This window comes from Helicoverpa zea, chromosome 15, assembly GCF_022581195.2.
Source record: "Helicoverpa zea isolate HzStark_Cry1AcR chromosome 15, ilHelZeax1.1, whole genome shotgun sequence".
Classification (NCBI taxonomy): Eukaryota; Metazoa; Arthropoda; class Insecta; order Lepidoptera; family Noctuidae; genus Helicoverpa; species Helicoverpa zea.
The window spans coordinates 3591701-3614684 of NC_061466.1; the positions used below are offsets into that span (position 1 = coordinate 3591701).

The following is a 22984-nucleotide window of genomic DNA, read 5'->3' on the forward strand; positions in this document are numbered from 1 at the left end:
TTGTTCTTTTAATTCTGTATATATACTTTGTCCTATAGGTCTTACAGTTTCTATTTTTTTGTTGTGATAGGAACTGTAAGGCTAGCTATGCACGGACTGCTCGAGCAGTTAGCAAACAGAAGAGAAAAGTGATCAACCTACCAACCGCTCTTGCAGTCGTAGTCAACGGTCCTGATGACGTCTGGAGTATTGGTCGATGCGTGCGGCCGTTATTGCAACGATGTTTCCGAGCTGATATGTGTGGACCACCATTTCTTAGGCAGGAGCTATTTTGGTAACCAGTTCGTCTGCATATCGTCGTTTTAGCCAAAATATGTCCACTGAAAGATGACACGACAAAGACCTTATGTAGCCACATCCTATCTTCACAACCTACCCTTTGAAGGCTATTTGGATGTTGACCTCTAACTAAGGCACGTAGGTCTGGTACCACACAAACAGTTGCCCTTAGAAGCATTGTCGACCCGTGCACGTGTAAGTAAAATTCTGTTATCAGTTTAACGTATGTCATAACTGGAATAAGTTGGAATCAAATTCTAAACAAACAAAACTTGTAACGTAGGCGTAGCGGTCACGTGTGTAGTAGTATATCAAAACATGCTACGCTACTCGCCATAATTTCCCACGGACCCTTTCCATATCTTCTTACATCTGCAATTCCATTGTTCAGGGTTCAGGTTTATCCTAGACAAGCTAGTAAACAAATGTACCTATGTACATCATAAACCTACACACTGCAGTTCATTCAACTCGATTGCTAGTTTATGGGCAGTGGGTATAGCCAATAGTAGAGTTATTCACTCAACAATTGGACGAGTTCATTGTGATTTATCTAGTTTTGAAAGGATGTCTCGGTTACTGCACAGTTCTGGACGCTAGAAATCTGGAAATTGTCTTTTAAGGAGATCAGATTTTTGCTTTTTTTTTATATATTTCAGGTCATTTGGCATTACCTACGCTCTCATTCCCAGTTTGTCTTCCAATAATCTGACCTTCAACTACGTACGTGATACTAGTCTACGAGGTAGTGTTAAGATTCTCGAACGGGTACCTACCAAATGTATGGATTAACATTGACCTTAAATAACAATTTACGTTTACGATTTGTCCCGGGGCTGCGGCGGCGGTCTGCGTGACTGGGGTCACTCGCAATGAGAAGATTGGGTGTAGCGTCCGCCCGTATGGACGCACACAACCTTACGTTATTTACTTGGTGTCTAGTTTCATAGGCAAGGGAAGTGGAAATTCTTGACTAGACTTTTCTGGCTCTGTAAAGTTTCGATAACTTTATTAGGAAACTTATTGAAATTTGTCTATGGGAACCTATTTGTATAGAATATGCAGGCGACCACCCGACACCCTAAGCTTTACCTGCAGTCATTTATTTAACCAAAAGTTCAACAACATATGCTTCCTTCCATATCCTTCTTTGCTGAGATAAGTTTCAAGTAGCTAATCTACAAGAAATATAAGTTCCCACGATAAGTCCTTACAATTAGGAATACGCAGTTCCGTGGTATGTGAATGGCAGCAATACCGTGAATTAAAACAATAAAGCATGCAACCTATTACGTAGCCTATTTGGGGATGTTTATCTAGAGGAAAATATTTAAGAAATGTGTCCGGCGTTGGCGGGACTATGTGAGCGGAAGCGGATCATTGCTTGAGTCAAGTTGCGCTTTTATTATCTTAATAAATTCTCTCCCAGCCCTAAACGTGGCTATAAATGTCGAAATAAAAACACTTGAAGTATCAAATGTGACCACAACTGTTGGATTGTCTATCCTTACTTTGTAAGAGAAGTTACAACATTGTATGATGTTTCTAATATTCTAATAGTTATTTATTTCTAATGGGGTGCTTTAGCCATGAATAATATAAATAAATATTCAACTCTTAAAGAACACTTGAAACACGTCGTCTGATTAGACACGGGTTTGCACTCAATATATTGACTTCGGATAATGTGATAGTTTTATATTTCACCCGCGATTTCGCCAAACGTTGGTCAAGTTGTAAACGTTATCTTTCAGAACCTGTATCTAAGATGGAGCATCTGATTTTGTATAGAGTCATTTAGGTAAGCTCGTGCCGGGGGCTGATGCATTAGAGGACGGCAATGTTCGATATGTTTATTTTAAAGTTCATTTGTTATGTAGGTACTTCAACATATACAAATAGACAGATACTTACGTAGTGAATAAGACTCTTTGTTCTCCTGAAAATCAACCGTGTCTATCACACAATAAGTAGCTGAAAGACATACTGACGATAAGTTTTCTATTCCATTGTTAGCTCTACTGGGTAAGTAGGTACGCACATCTCCAAATAATCTTGAGTTGCCAACGCATTTGCCGAACAAGTCACTTCCAGAAGCTGAGTCAGACATAAAACAAATGTCCTAGGCAGTAATTGATTGATTGACCATAATTACGTATGAGTAATGTACCTACTTGTAATAATAAAATTATTTCATAAAGTGAAATGATGTAGGGTCGTGGCAGGACGTGCAATCCTGCGCTATTATTCAGTCAACGGCAGCGTTGGCCCACTGGTTACCGGCACACGACGACTGGCACATCAGACGCACTCTTGTAATCAAGTACCACGAGACTAACACGCGTTTTCTTACATTTAAATTTAATAATACGATTTAATTTCAATTAGTGCAGATTAACAGTGAATATTAGCTCGTTACGAGGCATGAAAATAGCCGTGGTTGTGTATTGGGACTATCAGTATTCTTCTAGAACATCGGCTTCAGTTTCAACGCCTGGAAGAAAGAGAATGTCCTCGTAAGTTTTTCATATTTTCTTCAGACTGAATGTTTACGAATCAATCACGAGCGGAACAAATAATGCTTCACGTGTTTTGTAGATAGTCATTTGCATTTGTCGCTCTCTGTTTGTTTTAATGAGCTGTTTGTCTTACGTAGAGATAAAAATTATTTGAATATTATTTAGGTATTGCTTATTTGGGCCGAGTTTGTTAGTTAGCTCTGTGGATCCGTAGATGCCATCAACATAGATCTACTGAATTTTAAAATTAATTTATTGACTGCTTTGATAAAAATACCTCCTTCTTGTAGGTTAACTTTGTACCTATTCAGCACGCTATTTATCTTATTTTATGAATAAAGTAGGTAAGTAGTTAAATAAGGTAGACCTTATCTTATATTAACAATAATAAGGCTAGACTCCGTTTACGTTCAGTTGACGCATGTATTGTGATACGGTTTATAACACTCTTGCTACCTATGTATAAATTGTATCTAATTCAATTGTTAGGCCTTTACATGAGTCACAAGAGTGATAAAACCTTCCTACTTAGTTTAATATCAATTCAACTACATATTATTATTACCTTACTGCACTGAGGCCCATTTTCATCGACAACTTATATAAAAAAAATGCCAAAACAACATAAGTAAAACGTCTGTTTTTATTAATAAAACAAAAACCGTTTATAATTTGAAACTTTCACGTAAAAAAATCATAGTTCCTAAATAGTCGCCTTTAAGTAAAGTGACCTTTATGTTTTCGGTATTCTTGGGCCTAGGGTGGATACTACATCTTAAAAAATATTTAATAAATCAAATAATAAAACAAAACAATTATTTTTAACACCTTTCATGAATATCACAATAAATTATTTGCATAACCACGAATTGTTTTAAATTAAGTACCTAACATTTTAGACTACTACATTGAACGCAACGTATCCATTGCATTTGCAGGCCTAACGCAGAGCCTAGATCCCACAACACAGGGAATCCTAGTGTAGGATCTAGGGCCATTGTAAAAATTTTGTTCGTTAATAAATATTTTTTTCATTTAGCTTTCAGCGCTTACAATTAAATAAACCGAAAAATATAAACATTCGCTTCCATTCACTTTCCAACACAGCACTACTGAAGTTATCTCATTATTTGCATTTATTAATAACCCGTAAATCTTTGTTGATCGAGACTCCTTATATCATGCTCTTTATCTTCGAAGGAAGGTGTTGTAAACTAATCCTCAACGTGATTGCCGTTTGTTTTATTTAATTTTAATTAATTGAATCAACACGCAGGTTTGTCAATAAACGTCACTATGATAGGAAATATTCTATTACTATGTTAGTAAGCACTGTTAGTCGATATATAAATTTAATATAAGATATAAATACAGTATCCACGGGGATATTTAGGTACTTGTGCAGAATAAATCAATTGGGCAATTCCTGGCCCTTGGCTATGGCCGATGCCCGCACATTGTTGCTTACATATAATATTCAAGGGCGTAGCCAGGATTCTATACAGGGGGGGGCAGATTAGCAAAATCCCATACTACATTGTTTTAATCGTGATTTTTAACATATGAGTATCTAACATTGGTGGTGGAGGTGAGGTAAACATTAAAAACAAATATAACAATAAGAAACAGCTTTATTATTTGAAGAGTAATCTGCGCGGTTCTTCACAAAATTTATTAAAAACTTCTCTTACAATTTCATCTTTTTTTTCTTGGACAATTTTCCGGTGTACGCTTAACATACATAGCCCGTTTAAACGGTTTTCGGTCATTGTAGACCTCAGCCACGTTTTGATACGTCTCAGGGTAGAAAAAGACCTTTCTATATTACTTGTTGTACACGGTTGTGCCAACAAAATAAGTATGGCTTTTTTGGTTGTCGGGAAGAAAGTGTCCGCCTCCTTTAATACATCAATAAGATCTAATTTTTCTAGAGCATCTTTTTCCATACCTTTATCCTTCCAAAGTTTATACCATAATTCCGCTTCATGCTCAAAAAGAAGAAGATCATAGTACTGGCAGAAATCTTGCGATTTTTCTTTAAAATCAACCAGTGACATATTTAACATTGAACTTGGATGTATCGACATTAAACTAAAAGCTGGTAAATGTTCATTAGAAAAACGCTGGTCGAGTGCGGATATCAAAGAATCTAAATAAGGAATGATAATTGATCGCTTCCAAAAATCGCATAAACTCTCAGCTGGGTGATTGGACCTATGTTGTTGGCGACATGCAATACGCGGGATTTGCAAATCACTGCCAATGGCAGTTGCAGTTCTACGTGAAATGTCTAAAATAATCTGACTCTCTTTGTCTGCGTTACCACGATGATCTCTAATAACAGAAATAATTCTCTTGATATGATTCACACACGTGTACATATCGATATTCTTCGATTGTAATGCATTTGCAACAGGTTCCAATATACTTGAATATTTGGCTATCAATGTAACGCATATAATGAATACTGATTTAATAGCACCACAGTGTAACTGATAGGCGCTTTTTCTTGCAGCAGCATTTCCTTCTGTAGATATATTTGCAAGTCCATTAATAATTTCTTCAAAATGTTTGTTGAAAATTGCAATACTCTTATATTTTTGCGACCAGCGTGTCTCACATAAAGCCGGAATATTGGGAACATATTTCCTCCTTAAAGAAGATTCTCGGAAAAAGTTAATTATATCTTTTATCGTGCCGATTGTGTTCCGTATTTCTGGCACTTGATTCAAATCATTTATTACTAAATTAAGCCTGTGACTTGCACAATGAAAATATAAGGCTTTTTTATATTTCTCTCTCAGTTTTTTTTGAACGCCCCCAATACTTCCAGCCATTGTAGAACACCCATCGTAACCTTGACCAATGCACCTATCAGGTTCAAGTCCTACGTTTTCTAAAAACTTATCAATTTCTGACGCTATAGTATTAGCATCCATTGCAATCAATTCTACGAATCCTAGAAATTCTTCTCGGATCATATTTTTGCAATTTAATTTTCACGTAAATAATTACGTAGGTAGACAGTCCTAAGCCTGTGTAAAGTATGAAGGGAAATCAAAAGGCTATTTCCATTTTTATTTTCTAATACTTACTAAACTAATGCTTATACTCAATACTAGATTGCGATTGACTATTCATTGAACTAATTAATATAAAAGAAGTAGGTTGTACCTACAGTCATAAGAATAGTATATTTTTTAATTAGAAAAAAAGTTGTTAAATCGCAACCGCTCAATATATCAGAAAGATGCAAACAACCAACCTATCACTATATCTGAATGATCTATTTGAATGAGTGAGCCGCACACGAGTTGCGAGTTTAAACGAGCTACTGAGTTATACTGAGCTACTGATATAAAGATATGAAAGAGTGATTCATATCCCAGTGATTGAAAGATGCATATCTATCTTTTCTTTTCAATGACACATTTTGCCCATGTCTAATGCCTCGCCTCTCGCGGCTCTCGCTCGCTCGACCCGCATCCCGCTCAGGGGGGGGCAGCTGCCCCTCCCTGCCCGTACCTCGCTACGCCCATGATAATATTTTTTAAAATTTACGGCTTTCGGAGCTTCCTTAATAATATCCCACTATTATTTTACAGGATATCTTAATGGTTGAATAATTCTATTGAAAAGGAAAAACTTAAAAATAAGAACTAAACTAAAACAAATTCGAACTAAGTCGCATTCACAAAGCTAGCTGCAATCCTTCTTCCGCATACAATTAACCTACTTTTAGCTATCATGCGTTCTACTACAGCTATAATTATTTATTTATAAACAGCCTGTTCTCGTTAGCCTTCATTTGTTTATGATCAATGAGGTGTCGTTGCACTGAATTCTTCGGAACCGAGAAAGTTACACTCACTTCCTTAAGAACCAGTGTCGTACAGATTAAATTAGTATAAAGTCTGGTTTGATTAATTGGTATTGAGTATGTTTTTATGTCAATATCATCGACATATTAAAATTATGACAAGTCTTGATTTATATAATACTTCTTTTTATTTACAAAAGCTGCGCAATTCCGATTTGAGTAGGAATGTAAGTAACTAAAGTTTGGTTTATGTAAGAAGAGGAGTGGGTCTCTTTAAAAAGCTTTTTGGAAAAAAGGGTTGTGTCAATTTCCTTGAACGTTATTTTATTTATCTTTCCAAAGACAATCTTGTGTCCTTTTAAATTTAAGACCACAAACAACAAGATCACTAACATCATCAACTTCCTCAAAGTTGTTATTCCCAGAAGATAGATCGTTATTCCAGTAATAGTATCACGGCAAGTATTCGCGATCGCATGTTCGCAGCACGAAGCGGACGCAGCCGATGATGATGGCCGAAATCGCGGCGCTCACGCAGCCGGAACACTTGATACTGTCGTTATTGATAAATTGCCGCGCGGTCAATTTGCTGCTTAATCTGTCGCCTGTCGCGTCGAGTGCAGCCTCCCAGCCACCAGCAACACTTGGCTAATTCTCCAATGTCACTTTGTCAAGATAAACGTCAGATGCAGCTAGCAACGTGACGCGTGATATTTATAAACTGTTTTTGCATTTTTTGTCCAAAGTCAAATTTTGTTACAGCCATTGCAATCTTGGCGAAACAAATGACGTCAGTTGAGCTGGATAAATCCTCTTTATCAATGAATGAATTGAAATCCTTACTGCATCTTAAGGAAGTACTAAACCAGTAGATACGTAGGTAAATGTTGCGTACACGACGGTTCCTATCCGAGACGGCTCAATTTAAAATAACTAAGTCATAAGTTGTTGGACGTCACTATCACTCTGTCACTGCTTGACATGCATCCTGTGGCTCCATTGCATATTAGACTTTACAATAGGTTCACAGGATAGCCCTCTATTGTGATAAGTTCGAGTAAGTCACGTGAGTTGCACGTTGTTACGTGTAGTAGGTTAAACTGCCTGTTGTTTCATGAGCCTGTTTCAGGGAGCAATGAAGTAAAACTGGAAAGAATTGGATTTGGTTGGAGCGTTTGATAGTTTGGTATACTTAAAACTACACATACTCGTAACTTGCCGTCACCAGTGTTGGTTTAGAGAGCATAATTGAGCAAAACATTGTAATTTTAGACATATCACTGGTTTCATATAAACACAAGTTTTTAAACGTAGGATAACTTCAGAAATTGCTTGTAAACAAGCAGGTACAGGGAAATGAATCACTGCAAAGAAATTTTAATCAGCACAAATGACATATTTCTCAGAAATACAGCAGGAAGGTGGGAACATATCTTGTTTACACTAGGTGAGGTACTTACTTCTTAATTTCGGGGCTTTGTTTATACTGCAAATGATAAGTAGATTCTTCATGGATGAAATTGTACGAATTGCATTCGTAGAGGTTTAATTAGGACAAGCTTCCGCTCCATTATATTCCAATTGATAAGCGCGTTACAATTTTGGGGCACGATGTCTTACCACATTACAAGTGCCTCTAATTCAGGAGCTTTTCATTGATTTTCTAAGGTAATGTTCTGCAACTCTTTATTTTCGGATTCCATTTTCAGTTCTGAGTTAATGTTTGTTGCCATAAAACTCCGAGACAAATATTAAGTACTTAATTTTTTTTAATTTCTGACTCTGCCTCCGAAATAAGTTGGCGGGTTTGAAGTCAGCTTGACTGCGCAATTTATTTTTTTGATACCAAATTGTCTACTATGCACCTATTATTGTCTAAGTTCAGACTAAATTACGTATTTGAAACGATTGTAAATCTATCATATGATTTCAAAAGTTTTGATGATTGGCAATTTTTAATGAGCTTATTTAAGTAAATGACCTTTCCTGTTTTGTTTTAGTATTAAATAAATCCAATCCACAATGCAGTCATTCGTCAGTTGCTCAAATAATTTAAGTTTTCAATGCATACGTACGTAGCAAAGAAAGCCTTAAATTTATTTAGCAAGATCGTCATCATTTAGCGAGGCTTTGCAGATAAAAATAAGTGTACACTCATAATGATGTCACTTATCATTCTTCAAATTTTATTGAAACAACGTATTTTGTTTTGGAAGCGAACTCTTATCTTACAATTTAGGGCTACTTACAAAGAATTAATACGGTATTTGTTCTCTATCATTGAATAAATATTTAAGTGTGCTTACTGAATATTTTTACTGATAGAAAACAGTTTTCGTGAACTTATTTATGGGTGTTAGATTTTATTCTAGACGCAATAACAACTTTTTGTTGAAGTAATTTGTTTACCTATAATATGGCATTGGTTTGGTTTAAAAAACGGGAAAAACTATGGGATGCACCAATGTCACTTGTAAAAGATTTTAACGTCCGCAGAAAGTTCTTTTTAAATACTTAGTGTTATATTTTCCATTTACGAGTAGTAAAATGTTTGATGTAGAAGTTGGTTTTCAAGCATTCTGCTCTATATATCTAGGCCAAATAAAATACCAACCTATGTAGCCAGAATAGAGCAAGATACTAACAATCCCTTTTACTTATAAACGTGAATTAAATATAAGTAATACTTAAGGGCTGTTTAAGAAAATTCTTACTTATAAACCATGCTTAAGCGTGTCTTAACTAACATTTAATCACTACTTAAGACTTTAAGTAGTGATTAGTTAAAATGTTGCTTAGAAGGTGATTAGAGATTTTATAAGTAAGGGGGAATATCTTTTTGCGTCTCTTTGTTTTCCAATGGACCACTTTTTGCCTTTAAAATGTTGTTAACCGTCCAACGGCTGACATCTGAATTGTAATTGCTATAATTTTTCAACTGAGCTGTTTATATATCACGAGTACTTAATTTATTACTAAGGTTTTCCTTTCTTATTATGAATGGGAGAAAAAAAGTTTTGAATCGTTTAAACAGCTTACTCAACAATGGCTCTCATTGAGTAAGTTTCAAATTAATATTAATGACTGTTTAGATATCGTAATTTTGTAGGTTGAAGTATAAATTAGAATCTGTCAGGCTGTACTTGTGCCCTATATTTTTTAATTATGGGATGCGTTTTGAAATTACAAGATAATACGTAATTGGTAATTTATTGTGTATCACTAACATATTTTCAAACGCACTCCAAAACAGGTTTTTTTATCAAGTCGCATTAAACGTGTAACAAATAAAAAACGATCGGTAGCTAATTTAAATTAAGTAACTCCATACAATGTAACCCGAAACTGTCCTACTTAAAAACCTGAACCTTGAAAATCCACTTATTCTTTAAAGTAAGAGCACACTGCACCTTTTAGTCGGCTTATATTTGGTTTGTGCTCTTAAATCAGTATGAAGATGAATGGTACGAACATTACAAAAATCAGGTATCAGACCGACTGGAAACTTTGATAAGAACTTCTTTTAGACTTTCTTATAATACTAGAACTAAAAAAAAATGACAGCCGCTGGGTCAACTATTGGCTGACTGCTTAGTCTGCCGAGTACGGTACTCTAAGTCTGATTTACAAACACTTCGTGAACAAATTGGGAATCTCCATGTTTGTCACACTTATTTCTAAAAGTGACAACGATTTGTTATGTTTTGATTAGCGACACCTATCAATTCCTTCGATCACTCGCGCTTACGAGTACCTACTTCCTCGAATTTGAGGAAATTAATTCACGCGTGTATTTATAGGTGTGTCTATCATGTCAATAGCGAAGAATAGCACTAAATACCAATAAGTAGTACCTAGTAGATAAAGCCATGGTTTCATCGGTTTCAAGGATACTAAATATTGTAGAAAAACAATGGTTAAGTAAAAGTCAATTGATAAAAAGGCATAACTGGATAAGTCTATAGACACAGAATAAGGAAAAGAAAATCGATTTTAAGACAAACTTCTTTTTCAAAGTCAGGCTAAAGGTAGTGTTGTCAACAATATCAGTACCTATGAAGGTATGATTAATATGCGGTTACTTAGATACAATAAAGACAAGGACTTACCTGGACTTACCATAGTCACTTACACCTTAAGAAACACGTCAGCTGCTACGTGCAAACAGGCACATAATACAACTGACCCACATCGGGTTACCTATATAAATTAGTCTGCTTATAAATTATACCTAAGCGATTAATTAATCAACCGAAGAAGTTACAACCTACAACCTATCTACTGAATGAAGTGTAATTATATTGTTAATGCTATGTTTGTGTTCGAGACACAGAACATCAAGGATAATAGCAATCCAGTTTATATATCAAGGACCGTAGAATTTTAAAATTTAAGAACTTGGTAAAAAAGATTTGTAACAATAATGGCAAGCTGGCAGAGTGAAAGGTTTTTTTCATATGCTTATCTGTAGAATTTTGTGAATCGGTAGACGCGCGACGGTAAGGTCTTCTAAAGATCTTTGGATATCAATTAAGAAGAATTCTGGCGTTCGTTTTGCACGATAAATACCTAATATGAATTCTAGTATCTATTATCAATAAATGAGACAGTTAGTAAACAATTGCATAATTATGTACAATTCTATGTACAATTAACACCTATATCTACGACTCTGTCTAACAATAGGAACACAAACACGCAGTGGCAGTCCTACAATCAGTTTTTCACAAATCCCCAGAAAGCTACGGCTCAGTTTTCACTGAACGTCGACGTAATAAATCTTTATACAAATAGTATTTAGGTGTTTTGCGTAGTATTTGCCTTAGGATCGTCGATGTTGATTGCTGCGAGGCCTGTCGCTCGATATATAGAGGAGATACGACGTGTGGCCTCACACTCTTTCGAGAGTGTTCTCTGAGACGACGACTCTAGCCTTAAGTTCACTTCACCCTTCATCCAAGTATTGGTTCATAGCCACATCAGTGGCGGAACAACTTCACCTCACGAAGAAGCAGGAGAGGCACAGCAGACCGACCGGTAAGTGAACCTCGATAATTGACCCCTCACGACGCTCACACAAACCTCTGTCTAACCATTAGCATCGACTTAGTCATTCGCAAAATTTTGCACAAAAGTGCCGCCATTTCGTGTCATATCTTCGTCATATTTATAAACGTAACTTAAATTTTCCTTCTTCTTCTGCAATTTAGTGAAAATCTTATGGTGTCATTACAAAAATGTAAAACGTTTGACACGTGCTTAAAGATAGTGTTTAATCATTACAAAAGTTTTAAACACGACGTGTAAAATGACTGTTTAACTTTTGTTAATAACATAATTAATGTCTTGCACATGATTTTTCTCAAGTTTTACATTGATATTGGTTGTTACATTGAAACTGTTAGCAAAGATACGGCGGGCAGAGCACGTAGCTACAAACATTACGAACGACCAGTGCGTCCTATTTCAAAGCGTCTTCACTCTTTATTATCTATCATTACTTACTTAGTGAGATGAATGTAGGACAGGACCTTATATTTCCTTTACGAAACCAGATAAATCATCTTCGGTTTGTTTTGCTCTTGTTCTGTCACCATTACTATCCATATTTTAGTTTACATCGTCCATTATGTCAGTGTTAACTCTATTCAACGTCACGTAATTGTAAAATTCGTGAAAAATGACGCATTTGAAATGATTCAAGGTATAAAACCCCTCTGCGGAGGTGTAAAATGCTCTTTAATGGGTTATTACAACGCATTTACTACGAGATCTACTAGACAAACAGTTTCTAGCTAGTCTGAATGACCTGATTCAGTTACCGTCTTGACACGCAGCTTGAATACATTTTTATCTTCGTAATGTAGAATAAATCAAGAAGCTGTAATTGCTTGCTGTGTTGAAAAAACATATAACTTCGATATACCTTGTTATTACCTAGGTATATTCGCGATATAAATATGAACCCCTCAAACATTCAATTGAAGACACGAAAACAATGCAATCAGACATGTTCAATTGACTTCGTGTAAAAGTAATTATATAAACTTCTATTTTTGCGCATAAGTAAGTAATTATCAGTTGTTGATTCGCGTTCGAATGTCATTTCGGTAGCGGAGGAGCGACAGCATCCTGCCACTATCTCTGATCAACAAGTTGATCTCAAACAGGTGTAAGCGACAAACAATGATAAATCACTGCGGCACACAGCGCTGAGTCAATATTCTTGTAACCGCGGACGAAAACAGACTCGATCTTTCCTACTTTTTGATGATATCTAAGTATAACTAGATTTATAGATACATATACTTTATAAGGTATACCATTTTTTTATTTTTAGAAGAACTATTTAAAGTAGGTGATATAATGGGCTCTTTTATCGCTAGGGGCAATCTCTCCCAGACAATCTTAGGACGGATTGAGACGAACTTAGTAAGAGCCTAATAAGAAGGATTCGACCGCATCCCGAGGTGTGCAAATGCAAGAAAATACAGAAAAGTAGCTCAATAGTTTTAGAGGCTATAGATGTTTTCAATACGTGTAAACATAGATTCGTGTGTAAACACTACGTAACTAAATATCGTGACGTCACACTTAAAAATCTTTCTGTTGATGATACGTAGGTAACTAGTAGGTAGAAGTAACAGATGGGCTTAACATTGAATGAGTGCTGGTAGGCGCGCGGTAATATAAATCTCCAGTGATTCATAGGGATATACGTCGTATAAAGAATATAGCTCAAAAAATATTACAACAAACATAAAAAAATAAGAATGAGTCACGTCTTAAGGACGAAGCACAGCTTCCTCAAATTAATTGTCACATTCATGAATTTATTTCGTACTTTATTATGATGAATGCAGTGAAATTTCCCTGTTGCTAAAATTATGGACCTACAAACCAGCCCGCTTTGTAAGGTCATCAAGTCTCCATTAATGTTACGAGAAAAACAAAACAAAAAATGAATCATTTAAAATCTTGATAAGACTCCTTATTTTATGAGTTCTGATAATAATTGATAATACAGCATAATTAAATTGAACCGTGGCTTCCCCTGAAATCGTGCTAACTGATCTATTTCGCGGATATAATAGCGATCACGTGACCATATTGCATTCGACTGACCTAATAGGAATCCAATTAGCCGTTGCATAAGACCACGATGCACAAAGTGTTCGCGAGCAATGTTATCGCAATGAAAATAAGAAAATTGTTCCATTTAGAACAATAGGCGAGACTATTATATCCTCGTAATAAGTAATAACGGCGTAATAGCTGTAAGGCACAGTTGCATCACGATTAACCGATCAGGACAAAAAACGGACCGGAATTTTCTTATGAAATTAACAATGTCAAACGTATTAGCACTTTGTTTGTTTTACTTCTTGTTTTGAAAGACAAGGATGAAAAAAACGCAAAAGAAAATACCTGATGTTTATTATGGTCTTATTTGTCTACTCTACTTTCTTATTATATAGAAAATAAAATTTGGAATATACCGTAGTCCGATCATACAAATATTTGTTCCGTACGGACTTTGGTACGGGATTTGAAACCGCAAATTTCATTAAATGACTTTACCTACTGACTTCTCATATCTCGTAACCTAATTTTTTGGTAGGTGTTTGGCACTTTTTTCTTTATCTTCTAAACGTGTTATTGGATAATCTGTTAAAGACTTGCTGTCAATTGGCGCCGGCGCCAGTCATAGATATGCAAATATAATCCTTGCATTTGCATAATACAAGCAAGTTTGGTTTTATAAATCATCATTATTTATTTTAAATTGACACATAACAATTTAAGGTGAAGTTAATGACCCAAAAATCATTCTATCTCAACATTTATTTGAGAAAGTCTAGTTTGTAAACAGCTTTCTAGAACTTATTTTAGAACTCGATCTTATTAGCATTCAATCTTACAAGGGTCAATTTCACGAGAGTTTTATGAGTCTTAAACATACACGTATTCTGTAGGTTAAACGACAACTTTTTCTTTACGCAGCGTTTATTCATTCATAAATTAATTCAATTTGCTTTGGGAAGAAAACTTAAACCTTTATAAAGTTCATAGCATCTTAAATCTGATCAGTAAATGTAATTTATGTTCATCCTTTCCTATTTGTTTTACCTATACTACCACCATGAGTCAGAAAACATCTTACAATCAAATATTTCAGCAAACATAAAGTTATAATAGAAAGCACTCAATTTTATGAGATAGATAAAATGGAAAACTTTTCCAATGAATCTTTTTCTATATTTTTGTGTGTAGGTTGTAGGCAAATGGTTCATATGCCTGAAAGGCATTTATATGATTACACCTACAAATTGTATGGAAAGATATCTACGTACGTATTACTACAAAAATTCAGCGGTCTGTAAAATAATGCGGTCAAAATGTGATCCCTATTATCACTACAAGAACTTTGTAATCCCTATGAAAAACAGCTTTGTGCTCATAATTTATACCTATACAAAACAGGATAGATGACTCGATTATGACTACATAAGTACTTACTATTAAAATTTGTGATTATTGACTTATTCTTCTTATTAACTAAGTATGAGGATTACTAAATGAAACATAAAACCATTATACCTATACCAAAAAGGCATCACGACGAAATAAAAGACCAAGGTTTTCCCTCACTCTGACCCCTTTTGAACCCTTTTGAGGCATCCCAATTACAATACGCCCGTCACTCAACACCCAGAATTTTCCTTTGTCAGTCCTGGAGCCACTAGCTATCCTAATAGCCCTACATGTAACCTTCACCTTGCTAGGCGGTTCCCGACCAGAGCACGTGCGGGACACGCGAGGTCGTGCTTGATCGATGGCACCTAGTTAGTGCCTAGTTAGGCCTGGTTAGGTGCCACTGGGTAACGCACCAATCCCTGTGTTGCACCTTGTTAGAACAACACGTGGGGTTTTTCCAACCCTATTTGAATTGACGTTGACTTTAACATAGTTTGTAACTAGTTATTTAAATTGAAAATATTATACAATTAGCTTCCGCCCGCGTCTTCGCCCGCGTAGAGTTCGGTAATATAGCGTTTCTAAGAGAATTCTTCAAAAGTCCGGGATAAAAACTATCCTTTGTTCTTTCTCAAGGTCAACTCTATCACTGTATCAAATTTTATTAAAATCAGTTCAGTGGTTAGACTTGAAAGCGTAACAGACAAACAGAGTTACTTTCGCATTAATAATATTAGTAGGGATTGGTACTATTCTCATATATTGCGTTCACACTATATACTACTATTAAGTTTGTACTTACATTGTTTGCTACATGTGCATATTTATGGTAAAATCCCAAAATGTGTCCGTGCTTAATATAATAAAAGGCCTTTGGCCACTGTGAGAAAGATATGCTTATCTATGCGCTGTTTTCCATGATTGTTTAAAAATAATATTAAAATCCATGCCCTTTTAAATAATACATAACTTTTAAATAATGTAACGCTTTTTTTATAATATTATTGACATGCTGAATTATGTAATTTAAGTAAGTAATCGTGGGGTCCGAATGCGCACACCCTATTTAAAGATCTGTCTAGGCGGCTAGTTGACGCTTCTCGTGACCAAAAGACTGGCTATTACCTCGGACAAAGGATCAGCATGGCCATCCAACGAGGTAATGCTGCCAGCATCTTGGGTACGCTCCCAGTTGACAGCGATGGGGATGAATTTTTTGACGCCTTTTAGATATAGTGTATTTTTTTTAATTGTTTTACTAGGATCGTTTTTTTTGTGTTGTAAATATCTAAGTAGGTAATTCAAAACATTAGGAAAATCGGTGACTTTTTTATGTTTGATTGATATTTTCGAGCATCTAACTGGATTTTTTTGCCGTAGACACAGAATATTCAGGGGTCCCGGGAAACTCCCTACCTATTCGTTGACTTTGTAAATAAATCGTAGTTTTATCGGCAAATATTTCCGAATGTTGTTGAATTTTAGATCAAGCTTTATCAAAGACTAAGAATGATTGAAGATTACGTGAAATTCTCCTATCACAAAAAATATTAACTACTTTACTTTTATTTCATCAAAGTTCCTAGGAATACAATGAAAACAATTTTGCTTAAAACTAATATGTTTTTTACGATTTGATGATTGATAGGTATTGTTCACTGTTTGTTTTTTACCACCATAATCAACAAAAAGGTAAGTATTTATTATACTTAGAAGACAATCTGGTCACCTGTTTAGAGAATTAATTGAGTTCATTAAGCTTATTTGAAACAATGTTGACCAGGTACATATAGAATTAATGGTGTAATAATAATGATTTCTTCCAATATCTGTTTACAAAAAGTTTCAGTAATTACTATAGAAACAACACAAATGAAAAAAAAATACTGCATTAAGACTTGCAACTCATAATTTACTTGCTGTTTCCCACGAATCCACTCGCGTTCCGGAGCAAATGTCTCCCGCAGCCTGAAAAAAAGAAGCTTACTTATCTGCTTTCTTAGATTCTAGATTATCTATGTAATTTCATTTAAACCTAGTGGTTTTAGCGAGTAAGCGCGACAGACAGACAAACAGATTACTTAGTAGTGAATAATATGTAGTAAATTTCGTAATACCCAATGGGCTTTTCCCTATTTTACCAATTATGTACATTCTAACCACAAATAAAATATACGAATCATTGCTTTGTGGTTAAATTCAAGTATCGCAAATTTTAAGTAAATATACACGGCTAAATGCTGGTCGTCATTTCATTAGAAGAAATCTCAGTCAAATAATATTTTTACAAAGGTGGAAATTCCACCTTTTCCAGATTATTGGCTCTATTTGAGATGGCGGTTCAATATAAATAAAACTTTTTATTAACTATTTACCTTTATTGCAAAATTTATTAGTATAGAATTATAGTGGAATTCTATCAGTGTACGATCAGTCATTTCTGAATAGCCAAGCCTTTTTAGCTTTCAATAAAAACTTAATATTTAAGCAAAACATTTCATTACGACTAATTGTTCGTGTTAATATCGCATTCTTAGAAATGTAACCAGTTCCATTATAATCAATAGAGTTATAATGAAAATAGACGAGTTTATCCCGCGTAATGAGTTTAAATAAGGCTAATGTCGCATAAATGAATCAAAAGGTCAAACTGAACATTACCAGAAAATCTTGATCGTTGTAATTAAAACAATGGCGTGACAGAAAGACAGCTTACTTCAATAAGTTATCCACCATTAATCTCAATAACACACAACTTATTACGCCGACAATGGTTCTTATAAATCAATGGTAAACTAAAAAACTTCAATACAAAACTGTTGATTTAGTTTCCTTTAGCCGGTCTATTATTATTTATTTATAATTTTCTTTCAATTGTATTGTAAAGAAGGTCGGATAAGAGAAATTAAATCCATTAAATCTGTCAGGCGTTTAAGACTGTCGCAACTTTTTAACGAGTTAATCATTTTGTCAATTGTAAATGTCAATGTAATAAACATTGTTGATATTTTTTAAGGTCTTGAATACATAAATAGACATTTGCTAGATTTATTATTAGATTTAACAATGCGCCTTAGAAGTTTTGATTGCAAGAAAATATTTTGTTTCTCACCAAGTATTTCTTGGATTCTAAAGAACCGAGAGTAGGGTTTCTTATATTACCACTAACATCTTGATTTTTCTGGCCATGGCAAATGGCATGTTTTTGTATGTATAATTTTAGTATGTAGGTAAGGATTTCCCAAGCACTTTCTAATGCGTCGAAAATAAAACCAAGTCAAAGTCCGTCCAAAGTTCAATACACGAATGTGGTCAAGGATTTTTTTATGTAAGAAATTATAATACGAGATTTGCCTTAAAAGAGTTGACTTTATAAACGTAGCTGCATCCACTAGACCCAACTGCTAGGCCGATCCCCCTAAAAATAGATTTATCGATTTTTGACTTTTTCACGTTTTATTTAACAACAAATAACGACTATTATTTCGTATATCACATAATCGTATCTACTAGGTACTAAAAATGTCATTTAAATAATAAATATGGTTTAAAAAGATAATTTCAGAAAAAAAAGACGAAAGAAAACTCGTTGATGAAAAGCCGATACTAAAGAAAACTCTGTTCGCTTAGATCTTCACTGACATAATAATTTTATTTCTTTTATTACAACAATTTATTATCAACATCACCATTGTTTACAATAACATAAAGAACAGTTTACTCAGATTCGTCCATAACTGTCAAATGCACGTCATTTTCACGTCATAAATCTTAAAAAGGTAGTTGTTAATGAAACCGAAACCGCACGGATGACGCTACCTGAAAGGCCTTCCTAAGGCCTTACTTAGTTGTGTATACTACAGTTGTGGAAATTCAGAACTTCTTTGAAATAGCACAGATTTCGGAAGAAAAAACAAATGACACTTATTTTTTGGAACGAGGTTTTTCCTTAAGTTGCGCTGAAATGATATCCATGCATACTTAATTGCATCGCTTTCGGTTCATAAAATCATTTTTCTTTTACTTTTCATGTTTGCATGAAGTTTTTTGCTGCCTGAACCCCTTGGAAAGCGCTACGTCGTTTATTTGAAGTTAACGAGGAGGCAAAATAAAACTAACTTTATAATAGTCAAACGATACTCTATGTGGTCTATAGTACTAACAGTACATTTTTCATAAAATTATCATCACTTGTTTTGAATGTAGCGAAAAACACCGTCACTATCTAAGTTACCTATCACGAGTTCTCTATTTGGATCTATAATGTTTTATTTGACCTTACAGTGAACTTGATCATACATAACAATATTTCTTACTATTTTTATTTACTATAATGTTATGTGAACAAAAGTAAGTGCATGTTGGAGCTTGCGGTTAGGGAGGAACCCATAGGCACTTGAAAAGATATAAAAGTTTTATATGGTAGAGACGTTCTATTTGTATTGTACTCGAAGATACTAAACAGTTACTGTATTACAAGATATGTTACCAATTTGGATGCTAACTTGGGCAATATCTACATAACGGTACCTTACAGAAGGAATAATACTTAGGAATAATCACTGTAAAAGTTGACGTTTGCGTGTCTTATTCTCACGGGGGTAATAACTTTAATCTAGAATTTTACATTATTTTTCAAAATAATTTTAATATCTCATATGTCTCAGTTCATTAGTCTTATTCATTCAGGTTTTAAAGAAACCTTGCCAAAATTGATTTAGTATGCACTCGTCTTTATTTTCAGGATAACTAGAGATCTTACTAATATTTTTAAAGCTGCTCTGACGGCTGTTCTTAATGCTATGCATAATTACAAATGCAATATTCATATAAAATCTAACCCCAATATGTCACTGACAAGAGCTTAGTAAATACTAGATTTCAAGTTAGCGCCAGGCGTCAATCTGATAAAAAATATTAACCTGTTTTTTTCATGACTTCATGACAGTCACGAGGTTCATTTAAAATTAAATCATATTTTTTTAAATCGGATTTCAACTTTGTTTTGAATTGTAATTTCTATGTGAACAGCTTTGTGTATGGAACTTTATGAAAATCTTTTCGTCCTCATAATTTTTCATTAAAGTAGTTTTGCTTTTCAAAAACCACATAGGATTCAGGTCACCCATGAAATATTAACATCTATTAAAATAATTTTACTTCCTAATCGAATCGTTGTTATTTTAATAATTATGAATATTTTAATTTATTTGTTATGCGAATTGTAGTGGATATAATTTTAAATAATAATAATATTTGTATTCCGTTTTGATTTATGTTTTAAATTATACTATTGCGTGCTAATAAAGGTGGTACTAGATACATAGGTAACTATTTCATATTCAACGAAAGGTAATAAGTGACTATTGACTAATGAGGTAATTAATCATCGTCAATATTTGTATTTATGAGTTTGTTATTTGGTTAATACAATTTTAGCGTAGGCAGCGATAACTCATGGTACTTATTATATTTTTGATTTGATTTCCGTGAATGGAATTAAAAAATAAGTTATATTTTTTTGACCATGAAATATTTAAAGCTATGTAAAATAGATTTTAAGACGCAATATTGAACCTCACACAGCTGGTATCTGATTAAAAATTGAGAAATAATAAATAATCGAAGTCAATCTATTTCCTGAAGACGAGTGATGCAAAGATGACACCTTGAATCTAAACGTTTTTCCTATTTGCGATTCACCAATAATCATTTAATGGCTCGCGGAACTAAAACCATTGCAACCTTAAAATAAGTTAATTATCACAAACAATATGAGAGTGGGGCGGTGGCCGGCAGGAGGTGCAAAAGTGTGGTCGCGAGACTCCAAACTTCAGAAACCCGCGACGTCTCTGCCCGAGCACTCGCCTCGCACGCTCGCCCGCTCGCTCACTCGCCCGCCAGCGCTCGCCACTCGACCACAACAAACAGTGCGCGCAGCCTCCGCCAGTCGCGAGCCCCGGGATCACATACCCCTCTATGCGGACGTTCAACATCGGAAGTGTCGTGAAATGTTTTACGAAAGTGTTATTTGACGCGAGTTTTCATCACTTCTTGTGACATTCAGCATTTCTCTCACTTCACGAAACAATGCTCATATTTGGAACTTTTGACTAATAATCGTATTTCATTTTGACTGTGCATCTCTGTTTTGGTAAGAGAACTCGTTATTATTTTGTTGAATATTTTACATTCATACTCTACCTAGCTATACCTGAAAAATTAAAACTGAATGGTTCAGTGGTCATGCTCGCAGACAGTAGGAAACGAATAGCATTACGAATTACATATGCCAACGATTGGACGGATTTGAATTTTCCAACAGTCGTACGCGCACAATATTTAATTAAAATAACCGCAACAATTACGTTCTTATAAACTGCAACCGTTTGCTATAAAATACCTGTCTTTAGATATATAAATCATATCAAGACCAATATACGTATAAAAATACGTCACATCAATTACAGTAGTTAGGTACTATAGCTTACCTACTCGTAGTAGTAATCAACAACATGTGTATCACTTAATATATTTAACACGTAGAAATGCAAAACAGTAGGTAATAGAAAACACCTTTAAAATATTTTCCTAAAAATAAAAGTCGTTCAATATCTATTGTTTAAAATACTGTAAAAACTAAGTACATCGATTCCACATAGAGCATAGAGTCACTTCGCGGTTCCTCAGCAATTATTTCCATAACAACAATTGTGTGTACAATGTACTATGTTGTGACAATAGTTGGCAAAAGCAGGAAAACTAACTGAACAAATTGGGCAAAATATTCCATAATCTACCGTATGAGTAAAGTCTATCTGCGAAAGATCCCTTTCGATACCATTACTGCTCTTCGTAAGCGTGGTTAATTAGAGATGTATAGATTACACGGTAAATAAAATATACAAGGTGTTGATTTGCATTTGTGCCATAGTTCAGGAGGAGGACATACAATACGTAAATGATCGATTGGAATTACAGTAGATGGGAAATAACTAATATGCACTACTTTTTTTGTCATTGTAATGTCGTGGTATTTCCAAAGTAATCCAATTTTATGAATGAAATTTATGAGTGATCGTTGCGTATGCTTTGTGTTTGCGTTTGTGTGAGGGTGCAGCATGGGTTTAATGCCAGTAACATACGCGCCAAGTTTAAATAAGACTAGATGACATTTACGGAATTCCGAAAAAAAATTAAAGAAAAAAAATTACGTACCAATTTTTTTATTGATTTGGGTCGAGAATCATTAGCATAATTACCTCCTTGAATATGGCACGGATGCAAATCAACAGCTTGTATACTATATGCTCAGTTTGTTAAGAACGGAGGACTTTTTAAGCAACGGGTATATTTTTAAACAAGAGCGTTTACAAGTTATTACCCAGCTCCTCTAATGTAATAAACGTGTTTGTGGTTTGCAACCCCTGCAAGTTAAGCGTTAGGATTTTCGCGCGGAAAATGACAATTAATGCACCACATTTTTTGCGTGTCTTTTAATTTAAAACCAACCATTTGTTTAAGTGACTTCTGACGAAACTAGATAACTACTATACTATTATAAGTTGTTTATGTCCAATATGATTTAATATCTGTGTATACTAGTAGATGTAGGTACTGAAATACTGCATTTTCTTTGGTGATTAATAAAATATACCCACACGTAGCGACAGCTTAATAAAAACTCCCACTGACTTTCGTTTGGTCACCTCTACTTTTAAACGAAACATCAAATATTTTACATAAACAAACATACTTAGAAAACATTCTTCTTCATCCTTATCTTGTTTACATTGCATCTTGCGTCAAAGCTAATTTTATCTGTGGAACAACTTTCTGAAATTACTTTCGGCATACCTAGAATCGGTGACCTCTCTTTAGGGCCCGT

General features: G+C 34.6%; 1 protein-coding gene across 2 annotated transcripts in view; it reads left to right on the top strand.

Moving 5' to 3' along the window:
• Positions 1-11502: 11502 nt before the first annotated feature.
• Positions 11503-22984, top strand: part of LOC124637093 (synaptic vesicle glycoprotein 2C-like) — a 29408-nt gene continuing 17926 nt past the window's right edge. The window contains exon 1 of one of the 2 annotated variants that reach the window (XM_047173426.1): positions 11503-11655. The gene's annotated coding sequence lies outside the window, so the exon portion shown is untranslated. Of the gene's footprint in view, positions 11656-20961; positions 21251-22984 lie in introns of those variants that run through there. The other variant, XM_047173425.1, reaches the window with a different exon arrangement.